This window comes from Mustela nivalis (genome assembly GCF_964662115.1).
Source record: "Mustela nivalis genome assembly, chromosome: X".
NCBI classification, from domain to species: Eukaryota; Metazoa; Chordata; class Mammalia; order Carnivora; family Mustelidae; genus Mustela; species Mustela nivalis.
The window spans coordinates 107,634,425-107,651,934 of record NC_139040.1 but is presented as its reverse complement, the minus strand read 5'-3'; positions in this window follow the sequence as shown (position 1 = coordinate 107,651,934).

Sequence of the window (17,510 nt, the reverse complement as noted above, 5' to 3'; positions counted from 1 at the left end):
CTTTTCTTATGTTTTCAGCAATTCTACTTGCACTAAAATTCAATTAAGTACTAACCCAGTTATAGTCTTTCTCAGTCTCCTCCTCTCCATTGCCCTTTCCTTATTAATTTATTTTGCCATCTCAACAAGAGTCAAAACTTTTCACTCATAAATAATAAGCAAGCAAGCAAACAAATCTCTACCACAGAAGTTTTGCTGCTTCGTACAAAGAGTGGGTCAGCAACTGTCCTGGCATTGAAACCTGAGCTCTTTCTTCCCTTGACCTTACCTGACCACGAAGTACCCTTGCCATACTGAGTTGTAGGTCTGAAAGTCAATCCTTCCTCTTCAAGATGCCAGCCTGTACGACCTACAGTGATTAAATTGCAGCAGTGGCCTTGGAATCTTATTGATAATCAAACTCATAAAGCACAATAGCCTCAACAAAGCACCAAGTTCATTAGCTTTCACGAAGGTTAAAGATCAGGGAACAACATGCACAGTGGCTGAAGAGCAATTGTCTCTTGACTCTCAGAACCTATTCTGAATATTTCCTAAATTCCATAATAAGATTATGGCTGAGATTTGATATTGGATTTTTTTTTAGATTTGTATTTATTTATATCCGTGTGCACGCGTGTGAGAGAGAGAGAGAGAGAGAGCGCGCACAAGCCAGGGAAGAGGGAGAGGGAAACGAAGAAGCAGACTCCCTGCTCAGCAGGGAACCTAACTCAGGGTTCCATCGAAGGACCTTGGGATCATGACCTGAGTGAAAGGCAGATGCTTAACCAACTGAGCTACCCAGGAGCCCCTGATACTGGATTAAGTAAAATGGAGGCTGACTGGTTACATTGACAAAAAAGTTACAGTGTTATCATGGGGCAAAAATCTGATTAAAAAGGACTAATGAGAAATAGAGGAGGCATTATAGGCAGAAACTATAGATAACACTGTCAATGAGATGAACAACAGAGAAATGGGCAGAGACTTGAAGCAAAGGTCAAGTCAGAAATGGCTTTCAAATGGAAGCATTTGCTGATGATAATAAACCAGTAGAATAGGAAAAATAAAATATGCAGAAGGAAGAAGGAAGCATCGCTAGAATGATGTACTTGTGTAGGCAAGAAGTGAGTACTGCACATTGTTGGAGTACTCGGAACATTTCCAGATTGTTCTCATGTATCATTACGCTATTTACTGTCATTGCAGGCTTCAGAAGAGATAAATATATGCTAGCAACTCTTTGCTTCATTGTTACTATTGTTGGTTCCTTTTTTTATAACATTTAGTGTTATAATTTCTTATTGAAATGCTTTAGGGTGAATTTTAATTCCAAGAAATGGGGAAATCCACTAATTGTGTCCCCATTCCATTGTCCTATGAAGAAATATTTCCCAAGATTTTAATTGCTCGGAGGAAATAAAATAAAATCAGTGTAAAGGATCCACACATAGCTGAGATTTTCTAGGCATTTAGGCAGGGAAAAAAATTGTAGCTTACACAACAATGGCATTGTAATCAATGATTTCTGCTGAACTCTTTGCAGAGTGTTCATTGGGATTCCAGGTGTGTTTAATATGCAGGAGATGGATCCAATCAGACAAAGAAGGGGAAGGCGTTGCAAGTAGGAGGAATGCTCTTCTCTGTTCTGGTTTGCAGTCCCCACTGTACTGATTGTGTTGATAGAGTGTTATTTCCCCCATTTGTTCTTGCCTTTATTGTTGATGACTTTAATATATTTTTAGGAGTCAAGCATCCAAGGATAACCTGAGAGATGTAGCTCATCTCATGCATTACTAGGATGACAGCAGAGATATTATTAGCTGAAAATCTGCTCTCTCAGTACAAGACCAATGGTATTGGGTATTAAGAAGTGCACATATTGCATGGAGTACTGGGTGTGGTGCATAAACAATGAATCTATGAACACTGAAAAAAATAAAATAAAATAAAGATGTTACAAAAATAAATAAATAAAATTAAAAAGATTAAAAAATAAAAACAAATGAAAAATAAAGCAACGCAAAACAAAACATGGAAGCCATTATTTTCCTTTTCTATTATTTGCTTACCAGCAGACTTGTTCTTGCCTCTAATCAGATTTCCTTAAGGCCAAAGCTATGTAATAAATAAATTTAAATAAATATTTAAATCACATTTTCTTTATTTAAACTTATTTATTTAAATAAATTTATTTATTTAATAAATTAATTAAATACTAAATAAATTTATTTATTTATTTATTAAATATTATAAATTTATTTATTATTAAATAAATTTATTTATTTAATTAAATTTATTTAATAAATATCTATTCAATTAAATAAAAAAGAAACAGCCATATTTCTTTTTTTATAATTTTCTTTTATTTTTTTATTAACATATAATATATTATTTGCCCCAGGGGTACAGATCTGTGAATCGTCAGGCTTACACACTTCACAGCACTCACCATAGCACATACCCTCCCCAGTGTCCATAACTCAGCCACCCTCTCAGTACCCCCTTCCCCCAGCAACCCTCAGTTTGTTTTGTGAGATTAAGAATCTCTTGTGGTTTGTCTCCCTCCTGAACCCATCTTGTTTCATTTTTTCCTTCCCCTCCCCAATACCCCCCAAATTGACTCCCAAATTCCTCATCTCAGGGAGATCATATGATAATTGTCTTTCTCTGATTGACTTATTTCACCTAGCGTAATACTTTCTAGTTTCATCCACATCATTGCAAATGGCAAGATTTCATTTCTTTTGATGGCTGCATAGTATTCCTGTGTGTGTGTGTGTGTGTGTGTGTGTGTGTGTGTGTATCACTTCTTCTTTATCCATTTATCTGTTGATGGACATCTACGTTCTTTCCATAGTTTGGCTATTGTGGACATTGCTGCTAAAAATATTCATTTTTCTGCATGTGGCTGTCCAATTTTTCCAACACTATTTGCTGAAGACACTATCTTTTTTCCACTGGACATTCTTTCCTGCCTTGTCAAAGATTAATTGACCATAGAGTTGAGGGTCTATTTCTGGGATCTCTATTCTGTTCCATTGATCTATGTGTCTGTTTTTGTGCCAGTACTAGACTGTCTTGATGATGACAGCTTTGTAATAGAGCTTGAATTCCGGAATTGTGATGCCACCAACTTTGGCATTCTTTTTCAACATTCCTCTGGCTATTTGAAGTCTTTTCTGGTTCCATATAAGTTTTAGGATTATTTGCTCCATTTTTTTGAAATAAAAATGGATGGGATTTTGATAGGGATTGCATTAAAAATGTAGATTGCTTTAGGTAGCATAGACATTTCACAATATTTGTTCTTCCAATCCATGAGCATGGAACAATTTTTCCATTTCTTTGTATCTTCCTCAATTTCTTTCATAAGTACTTTATAGTTTTCTGAGAACAGATTCCTTGCCTTGTTCGTGAGGTTTATTCCTAGGTATCTTATGGTTTTGGGTGCAATTGTAAATGGGATCAACTTCTTAATTTCTCTTTCTTCTGTCTTGCTGCTGGTGTATAGAAATGTAACTAATTTCTGTGCATTGATTTTGTATCCTGATACCTTATTGAATTCCTGTACAAGTTCTAGCAGTTTTAGAGTGGAGTCTTCTGGGTTTTCCACATAAAGTATCATATCATCTGCAAAGAATGATTGACTTCTTCTTTGCTGATTCGGATGCCTTTAATTTCTTTTTGTTGTATGATTGCTGAGGCTAGAACTTCTAGTACTATGTTGAATAGCAGTGGTGATAATGGACATTCCTGCCATGTTCCTGAACTTAGTGGACAAACTCTCTGTTTTCCCCATTGAGAATTATATTCGTGGCGGGTTTTTCATAGATGGCTTTGATGATATTGAGTTATGTTCCCTCTATCCCCAAACTTTGAGGAGTTTTGATCAAGAAGGGATGCTGTACTTTGTCAAATGCATTTTCAGCATCTATTGAAAGTATCATATGGTTCTTGTCTTTTCTTTTATTTATGTATTGTATCACATTGATTGATTTGCAGATGTTGAACCAAACTTGCCGCCCTGCAATAAATCCCACTTGGCTGTGGCGAATAATCCTTTTAATGTACTGTTGGATCCTATTGGCTAGTATTTTGGTGAGAATTTTCGCAACTGTGTTCATGAAGGATATTGGCCTGTAATTCTCTTTTTTGATGGGGTCTTTGTCTGGCTTTGGGATCAAGGTAATGCTGGCCTCATAAAATGAATTTGGAAGTTTTTCTTCCATTTCTATTTTTTGGAGCAGTTTCAGAATAGGAACTAATTCTTCTTTAAATGTTTGGTAGAATTCCCCTGGGAAGCCATCTGGCCCTGGGTTCTTGTTTGTTGGGAGATTTTTAATGACTGCTTCAATCTCTTTACTGGTTATGGGTGTCTTCAGGTTTTCTATTTCTTCCTGGTTCAGTTGTGGTAGTTTATATGTGTCTGGGAACGCATCCATTTCTTCCAGATTGTCCAATTTGCTGGCATAGAGTTGCTCATAATATATTCTTATAATTGTTTGTATTTCTTTGGTGTTGGTTGTGATCTCTCTGCTTTCATTCATGATTTTACTTATTTGGGTCCTTTCTCTTTTCTTTTTGATTAGTCTGGCAAGGGGCTTATCAATCATATTAATTCCTTCAAAGAACCAGCTCCTAATTTCGTTGATTTGTTCTACTGTTCTTTTGGTTTCCATCTCATTGATTTCTTCTCTGATCTTTATGATTTCCCTTCTCCTGCTGGGTTTAGGCTTTCTTTGCTATTCTTTCTTTGCTATTTGTAGGGTTAGGATGCGTACTTGAGACCTTTCTTGTTTCTTGAGAAAGGCTTGTATCACTATCTACTTTCCTCTCAGGACTGCCTTTGTTGTGTCCCACAGATTTGGAACCATTGTGTTTTCTTTATCATTTGTTTCCATGAATTTTTTCAATTCTTCTTTAATTTCCTGGTTGACCCATTCATTTTTTAGAAGGATGCTGTTTAGTCTCCATACATTTGGGTTCTTTCCAAATTTCCTCTTGTGACTGAGTTCTAGCTTCAGAGCATTGTGGTCTAAAAATAGGCAGGGAGTGATCCCAATCTTTTGGTACCAGTTGAGACCTGATTTGTGATCCAGGATGTGATCTACACTGGAGAATGTTCCATGTGCACTAGAGAAGAATGTGTATTCTGTCACTTTGGGATGGAATGTTCTGAATGTATCTGTGATGTCCATCTGGTCAAGTGTGTCATTTGAGGCCTTGATTTCCTTGTTAATTTTTTACTTGGATGATTTGTCCATTTCAGTGAGGGACTTGTTAAAGTCCCCTACTATTATTGTATCATTGTCAATGTGTTTCTTTGATTTTGTTATTAATTGGTTTATATAGTTGGCTGCTCCCATGTGAGGGACATAGATATTTAAAACTGTTAGATCTTCTTGTTGGACAGACCCATTAAGTATGATATAGTGTCCTTCCTCATCTCTTATTATAGTCTTTGGCTTAAAATCTAATTGATCTGATATAAAGATTGCCACCCTAGCTTTCTTTAATGTCCATCAGCATAGTAAATTGTTTTCCACCCCCTCACTTTAAATCCGGATGTGTCTTTGGGACTAAACTGAGCTTCTGGTAGATAGCATATTGATGGGTTTTGTTTTGTTTTTTATCCAATCTGATACCCTGTGTCTTTTGATTGGGCATCTAGCCCATTTACTTTCAGGGTAACTTTTTTTAAAGGTTTTATTTATTTATTTGACAGAGATCACAAGCAGGCAGAGAGGCAGGCAGAGATAGAAAAGGAAGCAGACTCCCCACAGATAGCCCGATGTGGGGCTTGATCCTAGGACCCTGGGATCATGACCTGAGCTGAAGACAAAGGCTTTAACCACTGAGCCACCCAGGCACCCCTCAGGGTAACTTTTGAAAGATATGAATTTTGTGCTTTTATATTACCTGTCAGATAACTGTTATTGTATATTGTCTCTGTTCCCTTCTGGACTACTAGTTTTAAGCTCTCTCTTTGCTTAGAGAATCCTTTACAATATTTCCGGTGGGGCTAGTTTGGTGTTTGCAAATTCTTTTAGTTTTTGTTTTTCCTGGAAGCTTTTTTAAATCTCTCCTTCTATTTTCAATGAGAGCCTAGCTGGATAGAGTATTCTTGGGTGCGTGTTTTTCTCATTTAGTGCTCTGAATATATCATGCCAGTTCTTTCTGGCCTGCCAGGTCTCCGGATCAGTGTTCTGCCAATCTAATATTTTTACCATTGTATGTTGCGGACTTCTTGTCCCGAGCTGCTCTCAGGATTTTCTCTTTGTCATTAAGACTTGTAAGTTTTACAATTAGATAACAGGGTGTGGACCTATTTGTATTGATTTTGCAGGGGGTGGGTCTCTGCCTCCTGGATTTTGATGCTTGTTCCCTTTGCCATATTAGGGAAATTCTCTACAATAATTCGCTGCAATATACCTTCTGCTTCCCTCTCTCTTTCTTCTTCTTTTGGAATCAAAAAAGAAGATATATATATATATATATATATAGATATATATATATCTATATATATATAATGTTGTTTCATCTTTTGGTATCACTTATCTCTTGAATTCTCCCCTCGTGGTCCAGTGGTTGTTTGTCTCTCTTTTGCTCAGCTTCTTTATTCTCTATCATTTGGTCTTCTATGTCATTAATTCTCTCTTCTGCCTCATTTATCCGAGCAGTAAGAACCTCCATTTTTTATTGTACCTCATTAATAGCTTTTTTTATTTCAGCTCAGTTAGATTTTTATTCTTTTATTTTCCCAGAAAGGGCTTTTATTTCCCCAGATAGGGTTTCTCTAATATCTTCCATGAATTTTTCAAGCCCGGCTAGCACCTTGAGAATCATGATTCATAACTCTAGATATGACATATTACTAATGTCCATATTGATTAGGTCCCTAGTCTTCAGTACTGCCTCTTGTTCTTTTTTGTGTGGTGAGTTTTTCTGCCTTGTCATTTTATCCAGATAAGAATATATGAAGGAGAGAATAAAATACTAAAAGGGTGGCAAAGACCCCAGAAAAATGTATGCTAACCAAATAAGAAGAGACCCCAAATCAGGGGGGAAGAAAGGGTGTAGAAAGAATTTTTTTTAATTTTAAAAATTAAATATAAAACAATAAGGGTAAACATGATGAAGGGATGAAATATGACTGTAAAGATGAAAATTTTAAAAAAAATCTAAAAAAAGAATTGATAAGTTGGTTGGAAAAAGAAAGTGGAGAGAATTCGCTCAGGTTGGAGACTAGAACAAAGCACTGTGCTACATTTAGTGTATACTTTGATGTATTAGAAGAAATTGTATCCCAAAAATTTTTTAGAAGAAAAAACCCTATATGTATATAAAAAATAAAGTAAGATATAATGAAGGATAAAATATAAGTATAACAATGAAAGTTTAAAAAGATTTTTTTAGAAAGGTATGCTAAGATAAACTAGTTTAAAAATGTTAAAAGAGGAAAGAAGAAAGCTAAAAAAAATCAGAATAGGAGAAAAATAAAATTACAAGAATTTAAGTAAGTTTGCAAGACTAAAGAATCATGGGGAGAAAGCCATAAATTCCATGCTTTGCTTTCTCCTCCTCTGGAATTCTGCTGTTCTCCTTGATCAGTGAGCTTGGTCTTGGCTGGATGTTCTTGCTGATCTTCTGGAGGAGTGGCCTGTTATAGTGATTCTCAAATGTCTTTGCCCAAGGCAGAATTGCAGTGACCTTGCCAGGGGCCAGGCTAAGTAATCTGCTCGGGTTTGCTCTTGGGAGCTTTTGTTCCCTGAATGCTTTCCATAAAGTTCTGGAGGACATGAATGAAAATGGCGGCCTCCCAATCTCTGTCCCAGAGGAACTGAGAGCTCAGGGCCCCACTCCTCAGTGTGCACTCAGAGAAAAGCACTCAATCACTCCCATCTCCCTGGCCTCCGGTCACGCTCTGAGCTCACCTGGCCTGTGACCGAGCTTTTCTGTCTCTGGCACAACTTGGAGTCTCCAAACCCAGCAGATTCCTGCCTCCAGAGGAGGAAGGTAGGCCTCCCTGGATCTGCCACTTGTGGGGCCCTGCTCAAAGAGCAGGATCTGTACTGCGGATCACAATTTAAGGTAACCCCAAGCTGAGGGCTCATTCCTCGGCTCCGTCTCTGTAGCTGGCTTCCTCACTCTGATACCTGCGAGCTCTGCTACACTCAGACACCCCCAATCCTTCTGTGACCCTGCGGGACCTGAGACTACATTGTCCCCACAAGGGGTCCACCTCCACTTAGCCTCTGGAGCAAGCCCCTCAGTGGATCAGACTCTTTTTTTTTTTTTAAAGATTCCATCCATTTATTTGACAGACAGAGACCACAAGTAGCCAGAGAGGCAGGCAGAGAGAGAGGAGAAGGCAGGCTCCCCACTGAGCAGAGAGCCCGATGCTGGGCCCAATCCCAAACCACAGGATCATGACTCAAGCTGAAGGCAGAGGCCTCAACCCACTGAGCCACCCATGCACCCATGGAGCAGACTTTTAAAAGTTCGAGTATTGTGCTCTGTTGCTCCACTGCTTGCCGGGAGCCGGCCCCTCCTCCCGCAGTCTATCTTCCAGTAGCTTCGGACTCACTCCTCCGCACGTCCTAGCTCTCAGAAAGTGGTTTTCTGTTTCTAGAATTGCTGCTCTTCTTCTCTTTGATCTCTTGTTGAGTTTGTAGGTGTTTAGAATGGTTTGATAAACTATCTAGCTGAACTCCTGCTACCTGATGTCATTTCAGCCTGCTACTCCTCCACCATCTTGACTCCTCCCCACTGGACAGTTGTGTTTTCATTATCATTTGTCTTCATGTATTTTTTTAAAATTTCCTTTTTGATTTCATGTTTTGCCCACTTGTGGTTGAGCAGCCTACTGTTCAGCTTGCATGTATTTCCATTTTCTCCAGATCAGATTTCTAGTTTCATACTGTAGAAATTGATTGTTCTATAATTGATTACTAGTTTAAGACTGGTGTGGTTACAAAAGATGCTTGATATAATTGCAGGTTTCTGAGTTTTGTTTTGTGTCCTAACATGATCCACATTGAAGAATATTCTGTGTGCTCTTGAAAAAAAAATGTGTATTCTGGTGTTTGGGGATGGAATATCTGTATCTGTTTGATCCATCTGGTTTAATGTGTCATTCAAAGGTAATGACTTGAAGTTCTGTTGGGATGATATATCCATTGATGTAAGTGGTGTATTAAAGTCCCCTAGTGTTACTCTATAAATTTCACTTCCTCCTTTTATGTCTATTAAAATTTGCTTTATGTATATAGGTGGTCCTGTGTTGGGTATATGGATTAATATTTCTACCATTACATAATGCCCTTCTTTTTTTCTGTTCTAGTCTTTGTTTTATTTTTGAAAAAGATTATTTATTTTAGGGGTGCCTGGATGGCTCAGTTGGTTAAGGATCTGTTTTTTGGCTAAGGTTATGATCCTGGGGTCCTAGGATGGAGCCCTATGTCAGACTCCCTGTTCAGCAGGGAGTCTGTTTCTCCCTCTCCCTCTTCCTGTTGCTCCCTCTACTTGTACTGTCTCCAATTATACTCTCTCTCACTCTCTCTACCAAATAAATAAATATAATCTTTTATTTAAAAAAGATAATTCATTTTAGAGAGAGGATAAGTGGGGGTAGGAGCAGAGGGAGAGAGAGAATCCTGAAGCAGACTCCCCACTGAACATGGAGCCCAACACGGGCCTTGATCTCACGACCCTGAGATCATGACCTGAGCTGAAAGCAAGAGTTCACTGCTTAAGTGACTGAGACACCCAGTCATGCCTAGTCCTTGTTTTAAAGTCCCCCCCTTTTTAATATCTGAAGTAAGTATTATTACCCTTACCATTTTTTCACTTCCATTTGTATGGTACACATTTTTCTAACCTTGCACTTTCAGTCTATGTGTCCTTAGGTATGTGGTAAGTCTCTTGTAACCAATATGTATATGAATTTTTTTATATGTTCAGTTTTTTATTGGAGTATTTAGTCCCTTTACATTTAAAGTAATTGTTGTGGTGCCTGGGTGGCTCAGTTAAGCACCCAGCTCTTGGTTTCAGCTCAGGTCATGATCTCAGGGTCATGAGATTGAGCCCTGTGTCGGGAGTTGTGCCTGCTTGAGATTCTCTCTCTCCCTCTTACTCTGCCCCCTCTCTGCCAACTCACTTGCTCTCTCTGTGTCTCAAATAAATGTAGACTTAAAAAATAATTATTGATAGGTTTTCCTTTTTGCCATTTTGCTAATTTTTTTCTGAAGTGTGTGTGTGTGTGTGTGTGTGTGAGCTCCACACCCAGTGTTGGGCTTGAATTCATGACCCCAAGATCCAGAGTCATATGCTGTACTAACTGAGCCAGCCAGGTGCCCCTTTCTGGTTGTTTTTATAATTCTTCTCTGCTATTTTTTTTTCTCTTGCTCTCTTGTAGTTTGATAGCTCTCTGTATTGCTATGTTTAGATTCATCTCTCTTCTTTTGTATGTATTACAGGAGTTTGATTGTGGTTACCACTAGGGTCATATAATATCTTATATGTATAACACCCTGTATTAAGTTGACAGTCACTTACATTTGAACATGTTCTAAAAACACTACATTTTTAGACCCCTTTCCTCATTTTATGTAGATGGTGTCATATTTTATATCTTTTTATTTTGTGTATTCCTTGACCAGGTTTTGTAGTTAACACTGATTTTGCTATTTTGGTGGTTTATCCTCCACATTAGTTTTATAAGTGATTAATCTACTACTTTTACTGTATCTTTGCTTTTATCTGTGAAATTCTTTCCTTTCACAATTCTCTTCTTGTTATGGACTTTTCATTCTACTTAAAGATTTCCTTTAATATTTCTTTTAAGTATGGATTAGTGGAGATAAACTCCTTCAACTCTTTTTTTTTTTTTTTTTTTGGTCTGGAATATTTTTTATCTCTCTTTCCAATTGGGAATGATAACCTTGCTGGGAAAAGTATTCTTGGTTATAGGTATTTTCCTTTCAGCACTTTGAGTATATCCTGTGACTCCCTTCTAGCCTGCAAAGTTTTTACTGAAATATCAGCTTATAGCCTTATGGGATTTCCCCTGTATGTAACTGAATTTCATTTGCTCTTTCTACTTGTAAAGTTCTATCTTTATCATTATTTTTTGCCATTTTAATTCATATGTGTCTTGGTGTGAACCTCCTTGGATTGATGTTATTGAGGGCTTTCCCTGCCTCTTTGATCTTGTTGTGCTTTTCCTTCCCCAGAGATTAGTAAACTTTTCAGCTATTTTTTCTTCAAATAAGTTTTCTGCCCTCTTCTCTCTCCTCTTTCTGGAACCTCTATAAAACAAATATTATATGCTTGATGTTGCTGAGTTCATTTAACCTATTGCCATTTTTTATTCTTCTTTCCCCATTTGCTCATTAGCTTGGTTGATTTCCATTACTTGGTCTTCCAGATTGCTGATCTGTTTTTCTGCATCCTCTAATTTGCTATTAATTCTTTTCAATGTATTTTTTTATTTCATTTATTGAATTCTTCATCTCTGGTTCTTTTTTATACTTTCTGTCTCCTGGTTGAAGTTCTCACTGAAGTCTCCTACCCTTTTCTCAAGTCCACTGAGTATCTTGATGACCATAACTCTGAACTTTATCGAGCATATTGTTTATCTCCATTCCATTTAGGTGTTCCACTCTGATTTTTTCTTGTTCTTTTATTTTGTAGAGATTCCTCTCTCTATTTTGTCTTAGTTTCTGTGTTGGTTTCTTGAAAGTAGTGGCCTCATGTAGTGGAAGTCCTGTGGCACCCTGTAGCACAGTCCTGCCACCCCCTCCCCTCTCGGTCACTAGATTTAGGTGCTCCAAGGGGTGTTCACTCTGTGGGCTACATCAACACTAGTATTGGAGCCGAGCCATGGGTTATCTTTAGCTGAGCCAGTTGCAATGAGCTCCTTTGCCTGCTGTGGGTACACGGGGCAGGGTTTGGTTCCTGAACTGTTGAGAGGTCTGAGGCCACTGTGAGTTCTTTGGTGGCCAGGACTGACAGTCAACCAAGATGCCTGTAACTAGCCTCTGGGCCATAGCTGCAGGTGCACCCAAGGTCAGGGTTTGTTTCCCGTGCAACCAGCTAAGAGACAATGTTGCTGAGACTTGAGTGTAGGGTTATCCCCACCTCCCCCAGGGGCAGGAGTCACTTTGGAGTGGCACTGGTCCCCGCTGGGACTGCCTGTGGGGTGCAGCAAGGCAGGAGCTTCTCTGTGGGGGGGACAATCACTCTGACAGGTGGGTTGGATGGGGTAAGTCTGCAGGGGACTCCTGGGGCAAGGCATGTGTTGCTAGAAAGACAGATGGGAGAGCTCTCTAGGCCAGGGAAGTGGAGGAGAATTGGTGTCCACCAGCTTTTTTCATCCTGGGGACATCTGAAGATCCCTGCCCTTCTAGCACATGTTCTAAGATGAGTCACTAAACCTTCACAAGTACCCTGAGACAGTTTCAGCCCACAGCATATATGCTGTGTCTTGGGTGGAGTTATTTATTCAGACTCTTGAAGGGCAGGGTCTCCATTTCCTATCTGTCTTCCTGTTCTCCTAGAAGGGAGCCCACTGGTGTTCAAAGCTCCCCAAATTAAACCCAACAGGTTTTCAAAGCAAGCAGACTTGTCTTCCCGGTGTGGGTCCCCAGTGCCGGGGGTGCCCAGTGTGGGATCTCATCTTCCTGTTTCTGTAGGCTTGCAGCGTTTCTCCTATCTGTGGTTCGTCTTACATGGGATTTGGTTCCCAGCTGCATCTCTCTGCCTTCCTGTTTTCTTGAGACAGTCTGCCAGTCTTCAGGTCATTTTCAGAGTTAGGGGCATGGACATATCTGTTCGCTTCACTGTGTCCATGGGATGAGATGAGCTTAGGATCCTCCTACTCTGGGCATCTTACCCCTTTGTCCAGGCTTTCTTATTGAGGAGGTCAACAGTTTCTGTTGAGTTGAAGTTCTTCTACAGATAACCACCCAGTCATGGTTTTCTTCTGTATGTTTTATTAAGTGTGTGTGACAGGAAAACAAGAGACTGCAAATGCGTGTTCATGGATATGACCCAATAAGACTTTCCTCCAATGTTCCTATGACCAGGACAGTTCAGTGTGCTGGCTTCTCTCTGCTGTGTGTCCCTGCATGAATTTTGAGATTGCCAGAAGTTGTAAATTGTAAATCACATACCTCATATTGATGGTTTTTTCACCAGAACGCTTGTGATTATGGATGAATAAGCAGCATTTTTGCACAGACTTTATCACATAATGCATTTTGGTATGGCTTCTCACTTGTAGGGCTCAGTACCTGAGTTCTCAGCGGGTTGCGTGGGTTTTAACAGCTTTCCACTCACGTGACAGCTGTAGGGTTTGACTCCTGTATGTATTCTCGCAGACCTTCTCCAGCGCTGGGCTTGTATAAACACTTTTCCGTAGGAGTTATACAGCCTGGCCTTGGAATACGGGTATCTCTGGCCTTTCAAAACTTTGTGATACACCTATCGGTTTTTACAGAAGATCTACATTCATACGTATTTTTGATAACCAAAAGAAACCTGAAGAGGACTACTTTTTACCAAAAAAGGCAGAGAACAAAAGGTGTCCAGCATCCAACCCTTTAAGCAGTGAGAGTGGCCCCACCCAGCGGCCCCCTCTGGGAACTGCACTGAACGTCTCTGCATCAAGCCAACGGAGCCTTACACCCTGTGAGCATCTGTGCTTCGTCCTGACTTGTGTGTGTGTGTGTGTGTGTGTGTATCTCTTAGCCACATGTGTCCTAAGGTGTCAGACAAACCCTAAAAGAGGTTATTTTGGGGGGTCCAGGAGTGCTCAGAAAATGTCTCCTGTAAATGAATGGTGCCTGCTCCTTTCCTTTACGTCCTTTCAGCTTACACAAGCTTTGAAAAGGAATGCTCTGCTTCTGGACAGCCCGGGAACCTCGAGCTCTGATCCAGCTCTTCCCTGCAACTCTCCACCTCACCAGGATTCTTGACACTGGCTGTATATTAGATACAGCATGTTCTTTCAGCGTATAGCTGAGCTGTGATTTTCCATATTTCTCTTTCACTGTTTGAGTTGGCACAAAGACATCCTGTGCTGGCAGTGTATTTATAGAGGTCTGAAGTGTCATTTCTTTGTGCAACCTGTTCTCGTACAGGTGTAGACAGTTTATTTGCATGTAGAAATTTTTCAACAGATACATTCTTTTATATTTTTTAAAGATTTTATTTACTTATTTGACAGACAGAGATCCCAAGTAGGCAGAGAGACAGGCAGAGAGAGAGGGGGGAAGCAGGCTCCCTGCTGAGCGGAGAGCCTGATGCGGGGCTCCATCCTAGGACCCTGGGATCATGACCTGAGCCGAAGGCAGAGGCTTTAACCCATTGAGCCACCCAGGCACCCAGATACATTCTTTTAAACACAGAGTACTGTCTTACTCTGCTTCGTTTTCTGGGAATTGAAAGCATTTTTCGTGTCTGATAACATCTTTGCCAACGCCCCTTGGTAAGGATTTGCCTGAACTAAATCTGATTTTATTCTTAATTCCAGTTTTTGATCAAAAGTTATTTAGAAGAGTTTTTTTCGTTTTCTTTCTGGTGGCTTGATTTGTTTTTAGATTTAATGTTTCACAGTCAGAAAAATGTGGCCTGTATAATTGCTTTAAAAATTGCAGTTTTCCAGTTTTTTTATTTTTGTAAATGTTTGGTAAACTTTTAAAAGAACATTTAGGTCATGTGAGATATGTAATTTTATTACATGGAGGTTTCAGTAAGCTGATTCTTATACTATTTGTCTGTTTTTACATTTCACACTCGGAATTCTGTTCAAGTTTAACATAAATGCAGGAGAATTCCGGTGTCACTTTTGTTTTTCTTTGTAGGTACTATTTTTTTAACCCTCTCACCATGTTTCTATTTATTGTTTCTCTCCCATTTGCTGTGTCATTTCTAATCGCATTTTTAATTATTGCTACTCCTAGATCTAGATTTCATGCTTGTTGTGTTAGTTCTTCATCTTTCTTCTGAATTCTTGAATAATTTTCTGTTGACTCGGGTTTCTTAAGTTTAACTACCTATATCTGCATTTTAGGATTTTGTAAAAAAAGTTTTCATTGGAAGGAAACTATTTTTTTTTAAAGATTTTATTTATTTATTTGACAGAGAGAAATCACAAGTAGAGGGAGAGGCAGGCAGAGAGAGAGAGAGAGAGGGAAGCAGGCTCCCCGCTGAGCAGGGAGCCCGATGTGGGACTCGATCCCAGGACTCTGAGATCATGACCTGAGCCGAAGGCAGCGGCTTAACCCACTGAGCCACCCAGGCGCCCAGAAAGGAAACTATTTTTGATCTGATTGATCCTTTCTGAAAGATAGCCCATTGCTATACATTTTGTTTGGAATTAAAATTAGAAATAAAGTTTTCTGCACTGGTTCAAGGATGAGGTCCTTCTTTAAGAATGCTAAATCTTTCCACGAGTGTATTGATTTTTAAGGAGTCTTTAAAAAGATGACTTGGAACCCAGTGCTCAGATCTTGTAATCCTTAATGAAAAAGAAAGCTAAAGCTTTGTACTTTTTTCTGTGGATTTTCTTCAATGAAAAAAATCCTTGATGACAGAGCCGAGGAAAGACAAGCAAGTTGCATGTACTGTGAAGCCTTGGTTTTTAGCCACTTGGTAAGCAAGCACCCATGGGTACTGCTTTAGGTATTTCCTGGACAGTTGAAAATTGTTCCCTGGAATCCTCAGCTAGGAGATTCAGATTTTTCCTCCAGGTTCGTTGTGGTAGCTGGAAGTTACTTGGTGCATCACACTCCTTATCTCAGTGGCCAAACTACTCCCTTCAATGCCTTGCTTCTGTAATGAAACCCATGGCAGCAGTGAGACAAAAACAAAAGCTGCTGTATCAGTGCTTCCTGTCCAGCACACGTACCCTTGCATTTGTCTGCTGCCCCGAACTTGGGGGGCTTCAAAGCCTTTTGTGGGGAGTCCCATAGATGTGCTGTGCAGGATTTCCTTGATAAGCTTCATTGGTGACTGCAATTGTGGCCTGGTTGATCCTGGTTGCTACTGCCTTCAGTATGTCCCCATCTGTACTTGGTCATTTCTGACCCCCAGAACATCATTTCCTGTTTTCCAAACATTAAAGATGTTTCCATTAGTTACTTTAGAACCTGGAAAGAGAAACTCAAATCATAATCTTAAAATAGGAGTTCCCCTGCCACACCTGACCGTTAGATTCCTTGCCACAGTGTATAGGGAACGCGAGTGATTTCAGTTATGCGTAACCCAAAGATCTTTGAATTAAACCTAACCTACCCAGGGCAGACTATTCTTAGTGATTTGAAAGAAATCAAAATTGGAGGATGGGATTTTAAAAAGGCTATAAAAGTTAGTGGTTCTTGACCGGTGCAACAGTACTTCCTGAAAACCACCTGGGACCCCAAGAGAATCTAGGCACAAATAAGTCAAAACCAAGCAAAGGAATATAGAATAATGAACACTTTGTTTCCAAACTACAATGCAAAACTTGAGGAAGCCAGGCTGTGTGAAAAGCACCTGATTTCCCCCACACTCTGTGTTTCTTAACCACCAAAATATCAAGAAAGAGTGGCCAGCAACATATCCATCAAATTCCAAGAGGCAGGAAAAGTGAGGTGGTCTGCCTGAGAGAACCTGGAACTGGTGAACCATAACATCACCCACATACTCTGCATCTCATTAAAACCTTTGAAACCCCTATCACAAAACATGGCCCGGACAGCATCCTAGGAAAAGGCCAAGAGACCAAAGTTAAGAAGTCTTTGGAGGAATGCAGGTGGTAGACAAGCTCCCCGCACCCAACAGTGAGCCAGACTTCTGTGGGAAACTGAGCTACTCAATACCTAGAGAGAAATTATGAGAAGGAGATCATGTAGTTCTCACAGATGCCTCTTAACTACAAAAACGAGCACCATCATCAATATTGTGTTAACAGATTCGATGTCATTTTCTTTTTCAAAATCCACTATTGGAAAGGGCCAACCTAGAATGTGGGAAATAAGAAAGGGAGCAGGGGAGTAAGAAAAATAGTCCACCTATTGTTTTTTGAAGTTGTCTTGGATTTTCTATGAATTACTTTACTTACTGTTAGATGTGGTGGGGAGGTAACCAAAGAGTAATGAGGGAAAGCTTATGATTTAAGGTATAGACTTGTGCAGTTTCAAGATGTAAGGGACAACAAGTATTCTACTCAGATCCTAATTGAGAACTCTTGTTATTAAAAAAAAAAAAAAAAAGGCTACTTGGAAAATTTAACACAGGATATAGGATAGTATTTCGTACGGTGCAATAGGAGCATTTGGCGCTTAGGTTTAAAAAAAAAGAGTTGATAGGGCGCCTGGGTGACTCAGTGGGTTAAGCCTCTGCCTTCAGCTCAGGTCATGATCTCAGGGTCCTGGGATTGAGCCCCTCATCGGGCTCTCTGCTCATCAGAGAATCTGCTTACCACCCCCACTCTGCCTGCCTCTCTAATTGTGATCGGTCAAATAAATAAAATCTTTTTTATA